Source organism: Copadichromis virginalis, linkage group LG7, assembly GCF_057382275.1.
Source record: "Copadichromis virginalis isolate Kocher_CV1m ecotype Utaka linkage group LG7, C_Virginalis_male_GT1.1, whole genome shotgun sequence".
Classification (NCBI taxonomy): Eukaryota; Metazoa; Chordata; class Actinopteri; order Cichliformes; family Cichlidae; genus Copadichromis; species Copadichromis virginalis.
The window spans coordinates 33338860-33351668 of NC_140624.1; the positions used below are offsets into that span (position 1 = coordinate 33338860).

At 40.4% G+C, this 12809-nt stretch overlaps 1 long non-coding RNA gene across 1 annotated transcript; it reads left to right on the plus strand.

Moving 5' to 3' along the window:
- Nucleotides 1-6736, plus strand: LOC146705456 (uncharacterized). The gene is made up of 4 exons (XR_014921699.1): nt 1-96; nt 5632-5729; nt 6292-6400; nt 6678-6736. It is a non-coding gene; the product is annotated as an uncharacterized LOC146705456 (long non-coding RNA).
- Nucleotides 6737-12809: the final 6073 nt, after the last annotated feature.

Here is a 12809-nt window from a genome sequence, read left to right on the forward strand (position 1 = left end):
GTTTCCCTCATCTCAGAGTTAACAAACTCAGAATTGTTAGCTAAATCTGCTTGATGTTTGTGAAGATTACCCTCTTGTTGGCTCCCCTCCTGGAAGGTAATACATTTATTGTTTAGATGTGGGTTGTGGACTTTGCTTTCCCTCCGTATGGTCTTTTCCACTAGCACCCACTTGACTCGACCCTAGTCAGCTTTGGTGAGTGGGGTCATTATAGCAAGGTCACCTGACAGTCCTGTGATGTCACTGGCATGCGACACAAACACAACACAACAATGGAGGAGATTCTTGTGAAGGAGTTGCATCACTCCCTGGCCAATCAGTGATATGAAGTCTGTTGATGTTACAACTCAGCTCACTTGGAGCCCTGAGTAGGTACTAAAAACTAGGCACTTTTTAAAGTTGCTAAAGGCTGTGCAGATGTCAGCTAGTTAAAACCACATGCATGACATTTGACATCGGTGTGCATGGATCTTCAGACTCTTCAGTTTAGGTGTTTTCAAAAACAACTGGAAGATGATGTGGCCAAGTACAGCAAAACCTGACCAATTGTTAGATAATTAGACTCAATCCAAAATGAAGTTGACACTAACAGAGAGGAAAACAAAGTTACCATAATTCACTATTATATAATTTAGGGCTGTTCGATATAACGATATATATCGGATGACGATCTAAAAACGTCTATCGTTTCATTTTACGATATCGTTTGTTTCGTGGTGTCGCAAAATAAACTGTTTATGGCAATATTTTTTCATTATTTTGATGGTCACTGTAGTGGCTATATTCATTTCTTAAAGTTCTCTCTTTCTCTTATATTTAATATAACCACACTATGGAAGGACAAGAGCCTGTCTTTATGCGTTGTCGTTAGCAACAATGACGATAAAACCATCGCGTGTCCGCCTGTTTATGTTCCACATAAACCTTTCAGAATAAAGCTCAAGATCCTGTTGAGACTTTTCAAAATAACCTGAATCACGTGAAAGATGAGAAGCAAGAAAGAGCCGTCAAGTGCTAAAAAATAAACCTTAGACTCAAATGTTAGAACAGGCTTTTCCCCGCAGCACACCGTCTAATAAACACTCACAAAGAAAACGGCGGCCGTCACAAATTGTCTAAAAATGTATAATTTCATGCTTCGGTTAAAACACTCGACGCCAGGTACACGACGCCCAGCTGGAAACACTTCACGCAAGTCGAGCTGCCCGAGAGTCACAGAATTTTCAGAAAATGTAAAATGTTTGTGATTTATATCGTTATCAGATGATAGATGTCTTATATCGGGATATGAGATTTTGGTCATATCGCACAGCCCTAATATAATTTGATCAAGTCATAATTTGAGATACACAGACTGATTTGCCAGAAACAGGAGGACCCGTCAAGAGATTAAATCCTTCCTGTTTTTAAGTTTGTTGATTTTTTTAAGAGCTTAAAGTGATAACAAATATTTTTTTGTTCAAGCTGAGCATCTTGCATGGACATATCAGCTCTGGATATTCTACATTTTCCATCAGCTTTGCATTAGCCCAGCTTTAACAGAACACATTAATGCTTATACTGCTGCCCTATAACACAAACATTTATATCGTGTCATTTGCTGCTGTCAATTTTTTGCTAGTGCTACTCAATGCATTAGTTTACAGCCAGTTTTCACTTTTTTTCTGTCAAATATATTAAATGTCTTGCTCCAGTTTCTTGGTGTTACAGAAAGTAATTACAGCATGAGGTAATAGCTGGTGATTACTACAGACTGCTTACTGCTGCACCAGCAATTAACCTTTCAACTATTAGTCCTGTTTAAACACACAGCCCAACGCTAATGTAGCACGCTCTGTTTAAAAAGCAGACTGGGTAATTGGCTTTTTGGCATCAGAGTGGTCAGTATGTGTGGTTGTGTGTGTGTGTGTATGAGAGAGCAAGCGAGAGAAAACAAGCAGGTAGTTTATGTGTATAAATGAGAAAAATTCCAGATTCATATGAGATGGTTGTGTTTACAATATGTGGGAAAAAGTTAAGAAAAAAAAACGTGAGTGGAGCTGGAGTGCGTGTGCATTATGAGAGGGTTTTTGAAAGAGACCATGACATCAGCTGGCTGCATCTCAGCAGCCAATTTTACAGAAAAAAAAAATAGAGGAAATTAATATTCCTACACAAACACCCCCAACATTTCCACCACAAACCTGCACCTGTTGAACGGCTGGCAGTGTGTGTCCACTTCTGACACTTGCATACAAATGAAAGTTGTTTTTTTTTTAACCTCCTCTATATTAAAGGATTGAAGCCCTGAATCTTTTCTTTGCTAGCTTTAGTTCCTTTAGCTGCTGTTGTCCTTTATTTTCCTGCACAGCAAATGCAGCATGGCCAAATTAACACAATCAGATTTGATTTCAAAACTGTTAAAGTGTCTATACAGTGGGGCAAAAAAGTATTTAGTCAGCCACCGATTATGCAAGTTCCCCCACTTAAAATGATGACAGAGGTCAGTAATTTGCACCAGAGGTACACTTCAACTGTGAGAGACAGAATGTGAAAAAAAAATCCATGAATCCACATGGTAGGATTTGTAAAGAATTTATTCGTAAATCAGGGTGGAAAATAAGTATTTGGTCAATAACAAAAATACAACTCAATACTTTGTAACATAACCTTTGTTGGCAATAACAGAGGTCAAAAGTTTACTATAGGTCTTTACCAGGTTTGCACACACAGTAGCTGGTATTTTGGCCCATTCCTCCATGCAGATCTTCTCGAGAGCAGTGATGTTTTGGGGCTGTCGCCGAGCAACACGGACTTTCAACTCCCGCCACAGATTTTCTATGGGGTTGAGGTCTGGAGACTGGCTAGGCCACTCCAGGACTTTCAAATGCTTCTTACGGAGCCACTCCTTTGTTGCCCGGGCGGTGTGTTTTGGATCATTGTCATGTTGGAAGACCCAGCCTCGTTTCATCTTCAAAGTTCTCACTGATGGAAGGAGGTTTTGGCTCAAAATCTCACGATACATGGCCCCATTCATTCTGTCCTTAACACGGATCAGTCGTCCTGTCCCCTTGGCAGAAAAACAGCCCCATAGCATGATGTTTCCACCCCCATGCTTCACAGTAGGTATGGTGTTCTTGGGATGCAACTCAGTATTCTTCTTCCTCCAAACACGACGAGTTGAGTTTATACCAAAAAGTTCTACTTTGGTTTCATCTGACCACATGACATTCTCCCAATCCTCTGCTGTATCATCCATGTGCTCTCTGGCAAACTTCAGATGGGCCTGGACATGCACTGGCTTCAGCAGCGGAACACGTCTGGCACTGCAGGATTTGATTCCCTGCCGTTGTAGTGTGTTACTGATGGTGACCTTTGTTACTTTGGTCCCAGCTCTCTGCAGGTCATTCACCAGGTCCCCCCGTGTGGTTCTGGGATCTTTGCTCACCGTTCTCATGATCATTTTGACCCCACGGGATGAGATCTTGTGTGGAGCTCCTGATCGAGGGAGATTATCAGTGGTCTTGTATGTCTTCCATTTTCTGATGATTGCTCCCACAGTTGATTTTTTCACACCAAGCTGCTTGCCTATTGTAGATTCACTCTTCCCAGTCTGGTGCAGGTCTACAATACTTTTCCTGGTGTCCTTCGAAAGCTCTTTGGTCTTGGCCATGGCGGAGTTTGGAGTCTGACTGTTTGAGGCTGTGGACAGGTGTCCTTTATACAGATGATGAGTTCAAACAGGTGCCATTCATACAGGTAACGAGTGGGGGACAGAAAAGCTTCTTACAGAAGACGTTACAGGTCTGTGAGAGCCAGAGATTTTCCTTGTTTGAGGTGACCAAATACTTATTTTCCACCCTAATTTACGAATAAATTCTTTACAAATCCTACCATGTGAATTCATGGATTTTTTTTTCACATTCTGTCTCTCACAGTTGAAGTGTACCTCTGGTGCAAATTATTGACCTCTGTCATCATTTTAAGTGGGGGAACTTGCATAATCGGTGGCTGACTAAATACTTTTTTGCCCCACTGTATATGTCCACACCAGAGAGAGTGTTAATTTAACTCTTTTTGGAGAGTTAGTACCTTAACTCTGATTTAGTGTTAAATACCAAATCTGTCTGGAGTTGATAACTTAACACTTATTAATGCTAACTAGGTGTTAAACTTTTATATATTAACTCTCACAGAGTATTTTATTTTAACTACATAAGAGTTATCTTCTAATTAATTCTAAAAGGTGTAAATTTTACTGTTCTGAACTTTTAAAAATTCCTTAGGAAATAAAAATTTATTAAAAAGAACCAAAAGAACCTGGAAAAAAAAACATTTATTTTGAACCACAACACCACAATTTAAAAACATTTTCTAAAACATGTAACAATATGGAACAATGTGCATGCTCTCGCTTTCATTACAATATTGTTCAAAGGGTCTGACGTAGGTGAGCTGATCAATGCAAATAACCGCATGCTCATTACTCTTTTCTCCAATATAATGCACATGTCCTCCATTCATCACTTTGTGGAACTTTCTGCTCTCCCCATGTTCCACCTTTGCAAACATATCCAATAAAGCAGTAATTAATTGCACAAATAATCTGTTTTCAGGCTTCAAGTAGCGCTATAATTTTGTTGCCAGCATTTCACCATCTAAACACTATTTTGGGTGTATCCAAGTTAGCAAAAAGTTTGACCAAATATTCATATGCAAGCTTTAGTATTTGCCTGCAAACAATAAATTTCAGTAAACTAAAACAGATCATTATGCTATCGCTGAGCAACGTGGCTAATGCCTTTCATATAGTTTTGTCTCAACTAAAAAAAGCCACAGAAGTAAAAGCTAATAATGATTAAAACAATCTCAGAAAAAAATGACCAAGTGTGGCAAACAACTCAGAAATATGGAGAGCAAAATGTTCTGAAACGGCTTCGCTTCAGCTTTGGTCAGAACCTGTGATGCTGGGGGGCGGAGTCTGTGAATTTACTCTATTAGTGTCATAGCCCCTTTAAGAGTTCAGAGTTAAGAGGTCAAGAATTAATTTTTCCATTGTAACGCTTACAGATTTGATATAGAAACACTCATTTTTAACACTCGAGTTTAACTACTATCATTTTACACCCCATTAAAAGAATGTGACTCTACTTAGAGTAAAATTAACTCTACTGACACCAAAAAATGTAACACTTTTGAATTTGCTGCATGGTATTTGCTCCTTTTGAAGCTCAAATATAACCAGTATTTGTTACCTCGCTGTACAATCTGAACACAGAGATGGTCTCTCTGCACAAAGACAAACTTTGAGAAATACTGTCAGAGAGAATTGCTTGGGTTGGTTTGATGTTTCAATAAAAATGTCAGACTTTGGCTCAGGAGACTGCCAATTTCAAGCTGTTTCCCAGTAATAGATTTGTTGCCATAGCTTTGGGGTCCGGTTTAAGTAATTTCCTATTTTATTTTGAATGTTTTTTATTCCAGTTACTTTTACTTCTTTGTTTGGTTTCCTGCCATTTTTCTGTTCAATTGTCCAATCAGTTATCAAAGTATACACATCCCAGTTTCTTAGCATTTATTTGATTATCTTGGTAGTAACAGTAATCAAGTTTTTCTGAGCGTCACTATTTTGAATTCCTTGTATTGAAACAGACAAAAGCACTACCTACAAAGAGGGAAAATGCAACAGAGAACAGAGGGAGGTGCAAACAATGAATACGGTGAAGGAATAATGAGGGAACAGTCCACAGGTGAGAACACAGCTGACACTAATCCAGGCTAAAAAGACAAGGGGAGCAAAACTGAACATACACACCAAGCAGGACATGATGAAAGTAAAACAAGAACCAACACACACAGAGACTAGATGACAAAACTAAGACCAGAAAATACGAATTTTAAACATAGCAGAAATACAGCAACAACAGCCAAAACAAACCTTAAAATATTTAAGAAACCAGAATCAAAAAAAGTCCAAATGCATAAACTCTGGGTCACAGACCTGGGACCGTGACAATTTCATTCATAATATGAATGATTTTGACCAAAATGATTGTGCATTATTGTTCGTTTCTGTTAATATGCCAGTGTAAGTAGGTGTATTAGCTTGCTTGAGTTTGCTTAACATTGAGCCAATTATTCCTCACGTGAAATTTGTATTACACAGTTAAGAACTAAAACATTGTTAAAATGTGACTCCTAAGAAGTCCTTCCCCATAAAGGGAATAAAACAAAACTAGGCTTGAGTGCTGTGTGGTCAGGATGTTAATATTTGTTGGATGGAAAGATTTTTGCTTTTGTTTTCCTTCTCAGTTCTTACGGCATGCTGAGAGTGTGATAACAGCATGTTAATGGAGCCACAGCACTAAATATTTTGTGAACCCCCATTTGAAGAGTTAGACCACCATTCGTCTTCAATAAGGTACTGTATGACATTCCTACTGTTTTCCTGGATTATGTTCAATGGCAATGTATTTTTATTTTCAGTGCTCAGCCATACCAAACCTTCTGTGCAAAGATTTGTAGAAAGGACTTTTTTTTTTCTTTTAAAGCTAAGGTTATTGAGACGTCATGGCTATCCTAAATAAATGATGTTGAGATGTGGTTTAGGTGAGACAAACACTTCATTTTAATAAGACAAAGATTGTATTTACCGTTAGTAAAAACAACTATTTTAAATTCACCTGCTTACCTTTCAGTGCAGAACAGTCAAGATTTACTTCCTTGCATGACGGGCTGGAACAAAATGTAATCTGGAGGTAAAAATGTTTGACTAACAATATTTGTGTGTAGATTACTTGACTTTTTTTTAAGCATTCATCGATTCAGTCTTTCCACCACTTTCACAGAAAAACACATTTGTATTTATTTTCCCTGATTGGTTGAGCAAGGAGAAAAAATTAACTTTTTCTAGCACAGGTTACTTGTTAGTGTTATTGCTCATCAGTGTTAATTGGCATGAATCTATTAATACATGAGGGGAGGGAAAAGGTGGCTGAGAAGATGCTTTGTCAGATTTGCAGTTAGAGGATGTAACGGCATTGGGTTTGGCGGGTCTATAATAGAAGTATTTTACATCCTCTCCGAGTGTCAAGAAGTTCCTTCACACTTTTGCTGTTATTTATTTTGATGCTGTTTCTGAATCTAACTCTTTACAATCGGCAGCAGCTCGTGTCAGTCTTTTTTTGTATTTTTGTGTTGTACCGTTAAATTGTAGGAGACACTATAGCGCAGAATGACAATGAAGCTTTTGTGTGAGTGTTTTTGTGCAGACCTGCCTGGTTCACATGTAAATGTGTAGTAATATGTGTAGTTGCCCGTGTTTTTTATTATGCATGACAGCAGGTCTGAGGCCATAAAGCACCAATAAACCCAAACCTGAAATCATCAAGGAGGCTTCATGCTGGGACTAAGAGACAGTAAAGCAGAAGGAGAGTGTGAACTCACCAGTGTTGGGACAACATTAGCTCAGGTGTTATACATACATTGCTTCCTAGAGTCTGGGACACCATTGTGCAAAACAGTGACTGGGATTTTGGAATGATATGATTAAATGTCGTACATAGCTGGAATGTCCAGGTGTCTGTATACTTTCAGACAGACAGAGTTATGAATATTTAGTTCCTACAGACATGTTTTAGACATAGATGGATCCGTCACTTATATAAACTCACACTGTGTACCTAGGTATTGTTCAAGAACAATACATTATTGGACACTGTATAATTCTTGAGATTAATGAAGATCAAAAGATATACAACTAATCAGGTTAAATTTTGGTGAAATGTGTACAGTGCACCATCCATCCATCCATCCACCCACTGGGAGGCCACCACTTGCAGCAGAGCAGAGGTGGGACCAAGTCATTGTTTTGCAAGTCTCAAGTAAGTCTCAAGTCTTTATCCTCAAGTCTCAAGTCAAGTCTCAAGTAATGTCAGGCAAGTCAGAGTCGAGTCTCAAGTCACTGGTGTAAAAGTCCGAGTCAAGTCACAAGTCTGAAATTTTGAATTTCAAGTCCTTTCGAGTCTTTAAAAAAAAAAGAAAAAAGCATGTTGCAGTTATATGCTAAATGTAAATATTAGACCATGTAATTTTTAAATCTGTGTTTTTCTCAACACATGACAAAATAGTGAACTTAGAAAATATACACAAATTGTGAAATTGCACCGCTTTAAAATGCAGCTCAATTAAACCTAGCTCCAAGAATAATTTTCACCGACAGTTCTGAGATAAGCTGCATGTTATTCTTGGATGCGGTTGTAGGACCGGCTTTAAAATCGCATGACAAAAATATCATACACATTAAAAAAAAACTGCATCACCAACGTAGCCTGGAAAACATTTGCTAGTTAGATGAAGTCAGCTATCTCATCGTAGCATATTTATATGCATATTTATAATTATACGGTTCTTGGAGTGAGTGCATACACTCATGAAGTTTAGTAACTTCCGGTCACTGCAACAAGCCCAGGTACAGTTTACCGACGGATGGGTGCAGGACCTTGAAATGCACCGTGTAGAACGAAAGACCATCGTACGTATCATAAGTTTACCAGTCTCACAAATCGTCGTCATAAATACACATTCGTTAACCGTTTATTAATAGGACCTTTGAGCTCAACGGTAATTAATTAGCAGTGGAAATAATTTCTGGTAGCATCACAGAAATGTAGCAGTGACAATAATATTGTATGCTGTAATCGTACTGGGCAATTAGTGATACAAAAAACCTGTTTTATCCTGTGAATAAAAGTATATGTTTTTGTCAATGTACCATAATAACAGAAGCGAAACGCAATATTGTGTCAGGACAATTCACTATTTATGCACAATAAATAAAGGAGCATAGCGCGACAATTTCTGTTCAGCGCCAGACTTGCTTGTAACCTATATCACCAATTATGTTATGAAAATGACGTATTAACTACTAAAAAACACTGACCTTCGTGTAAATGCTTGGAGCAGACTAACCTGTGAGCTGGAGTGTTCTGGGACGTTATATTTGGTCTTTGAATGGCTGCAATCCAGGCCATCCGTCGCCTCTTTGTTACTTCGGAAACATGGCTCGAACAATTTCTCTTCAACGACGTAATCCAATAACAACCGATCTCTTTACCCGTTGGCTTCCCGTGGCTGTCATGCGACCGGCTATTGCAGTTAATAATACAACGGCTTCTTGACATTTTTGTGTTTCTTTTTATCGCTGTATAACTGATTTTAATTGAAAGCCTGCGTGCGCTAGTACCGCTTGCCACGAGTTCCCAGAATCCTTTGCGGTTTACCCCTGAATGACGTCACATTTTCAATCTCTATATAATATGCATGTTAAATTTTATATTTGGGGTGAAATATCAAGTCTTTTCAAGTAAACCGGTTCAAGTCCAAATCAAGTCCCAAGTCATTGGTGTAAAAGTCCAAGTCAAGTCACAAGTCTTAGAACATTTTTTCAAGTCAAGTCTAAAGTCATAAAATTAATGACTCGAGTCTGACTCGAGTCCAAGTCATGTGACTCGAGTCCACACCTCTGCAGCAGAGACCCCCAGGCTGAGAGTAAACCCTCCAGAGTGTCCTGGGCATTTCTTTTCCCCACAGGACATTCTCAAAAAACCTCAAATCAGAGCCCTCAGGAGGTATCCTACTCAGATGTCCTAACCACATCAATTGTCTGATTTTGATGGGGAGGAGTAGCAGTTCTTCTCTGGCCCTCTCAAATGATTAAGCTCCTCAGCATATCTGTAAGGACGAGCACAGCCACCCTCCAGAGAAAGCTGATTTCTGCTACTTGTATCTGCCTGGCTTTCCTTCTGTTTCTAAGCAGAGCTCATGGGTATAGGTGAGGGCAGAAACTTAGATTGATCAGTAATCATTAAAAACTGCTTTGCTTTCACTGCCGGCATCTGTCAGTCTCCTGCTCTCCTCACTTGGGAACAAGACCCAGAGATACATAAACTCCACACAGGCCAGCAACTCACCCCTGACCCGGAGTGGGCACTCTACTCTTTCCTGGCTGAAAACCATGTCCTCAGAGTTGGAGATGCTAATTTTCACTCCTGCTGCTCCAGATTCAGCTGTAGACCACCCCACTGTGAGCTGGAGGTCACTGCCTGATGAAGTAAAATAAACCACCTCATGAGCAAAAAGCAGACAGGTGATCTTGACGCCACCAAAGTGGAGATCCTCCACCACTTGGCTGTGTGTCTATGATTAACATAAACCGAGGTCTTCTGTCAAAAATACATCAACAAGACAAAACTGTCTGTTGTACATTTAAAAAATTAGGTTGGTTTAAGTTTACAAGTTTGGAAAGCACAGTTAAGTGCTCTTGCTGTTACCAGTGAACACAGGTGTCACCATACAATGAACACATAAAGAGCTTTTCATTTTGAGGTTCTGTATCAAATGTCATGATATATGACCAACATAAAACAAGTTGTACATATACTGTATATAGGTTTTGGAGTTTTGTCAGTAAAGTCACACAAGCATACACATACTTTATGAACACACACATACACACCGTCACACCTGTTATAGTGAAACCTTGGCAGAGTTTTATTGTGCCTGTTCGTCTGCTTGCCAATTTCAAGCGTTCCTCGTCCGTCTCCGCTAATAGACTTTGTTACGATGCCAGAGGTTCAGCGCGTCTTAAATCACTGAGCCAGTCCAACTCTGACAGTGCGTTCTGTGATGTTTAATTAGGAATAATAGTTTCTAATATTTCTCCAATTAGGGCCTGTCTCCCATTTAGTCAGGGGAGTTGTGTTAAGTGAAAGAAAGGCAGAGAAAAAAATTGAAAACTAGAATTAAAATGACTGTACAGGTAATGCCAGGTTGATGCATCCCTTGGGAAAAAACTGGCGGTGCTGATGGATTTCTGACTAATGATTCATTTAAGCTCTTCTCGGAGGAAATTGTTAATTAGTTTGAGGCTTAAAGTCCAAATGTTCAAAACGGTAAAGCGTGTTTTTTAAAAAAAGGACATCTAAAAGGGATTGCTGGTGGGCACCTGTATGTGTGTGTATGGGGGTGTTGTTAAGGCAGTGATTTAAAATGGCTGGTTGGTGAACTACATGATGCTAAATCATTCTGCAACTAGAGAAACTGCTATGTTGTGGTGCCAAAACCTCACGAAGGCTCTATTCTATCTGTTTTTCATCCATAGAAACTAAACATGGGTACCTAGCATTGGTTAGTCCAGTCGTCCAAATCCTGAGAAGTATTTGGTGTTCTCATTTTTTTAGCCTAAAGAAATATTTGTTAAGAGGATATTTGTGGAAAGAATTTAAATCAGAATTTAAATCAGGTGGAGATCGCAACACAGCACAGTGCAGAGCAGGAATCAGTCACAACAGGTATTACATTGATCGAGTCATGAAAGAAAATGCTGGTGTCAGGGTGGGTTGCAAAGTGGCTTGCAGATGTGTAACTGTGGGCAGGCCAAAGCATCTTTAAGGGGATGTCCTGTGTAAAATTTGACAGCTGGATGCAGATTAGTTAATCGGGTGATGCTGTCAGGGTCCTGGGTCTCCTGACCCAGCGTTTTAGTTCTTTGTGATTTTTGTATTATTGTACTTGGTGTGAGTTTCTTGTTTCGATCCCTTGCCCTTCATGTTTCTCTATGTCCCCTCTGTTCTGTGTAAGTCTGTGTCTGCATGTTTGATTTCCCCTCTGTGTCTCTCGGTTCTTAGAGTCCTCTGCCTTATGGTTTATGTCTCTGTGTTTCTTAGTTGCTGTCTCCACTGTGTCAAGTTCGCGTCTCTGTGTGATCCTTCCTGTTTTACTTTGAAGGTCCGTGTCTTATGTGAATGTGTCCTGCTTTGCTTGTCTCGTCAGTTCTAATTTCCCCCAGCTGTGCTCTCCTTCTGTGTCTCATTCTCCTCGTTACTTCCCAGTGTATTTAGTCCCTGTGTTTCTCTGAGTCAGTGTTGTGTCGTACCCTCAACAAGCTGTGTGTGTTTTGCCTCCGTGTTGCCAGTGTTTTGTTTCCAGTTCCAGTTCAGTGTTTTGTGCTTCAGTGTTTTAGTCCACCAGCGTTTTTGTTTGTCTTTTGGTGAGTTTAGTTAGTAAGAGGTTTTCCAGCATTAAAGCTGCGCTTTAAGTTGAATTTCTGTGTCTGAGTCCTGCATTTTGGATCCACCACTCCTGCTTGCCCGCCTGCCACACAGCCAACCATGACAGAACGACGCAACCATCAAATGGATCCTGCGGACTCACGGTCTCAGTATCTCGCGCAGTTGTGGAATTACTGCCGGGAGGTAATCCACGCTGAGGACACCCCCAAGAGACTCCTTCAGGTGGTCTTTTTCGACAACTTTTTGTCTTCCACCCTCTGCACAGCTGGTTTTTTGGACATTAACGGATTAAAACAATTAATAACAGCTCTGAGAGCCAGGATTTGCTTCGAACTGTTTGGCATGGGCGGTCCAGGCAAGGTAGAGTCAGCTACCCTCCTGGAAGCCCTTGCTGCCTGGTATTCTCAGCATCAGCATCTGTTCCCATCAAGCTTTATCACTAAATCATTCCATCCTCCCTTAAGAGAGGGACTGCATCCTCGTTGCCTTCACCCCAGTACACCAGTGTCACCTGTGTCTCCAGCAGCTCAGCTCCCAGTGTCGCCTGCTCAGCAGCCACTCTCAGCCCAGTTAGCTCCCCCGCAGCCACTCTCAGCCCAGTTAGCTCCCCCGCAGCCACTCTCAGCCCAGTTAGCTCCCCCGCAGCCACTCTCAGCCCAGTTAGCTCCCCCGCAGCCACTCTCAGCCCAGTCTCCAGTGCCTCCAGTGCCGCCTGTAGCGCAGGCCCCAGTAGCTCCAGTGCCGCCTGTAGCGCAGGCC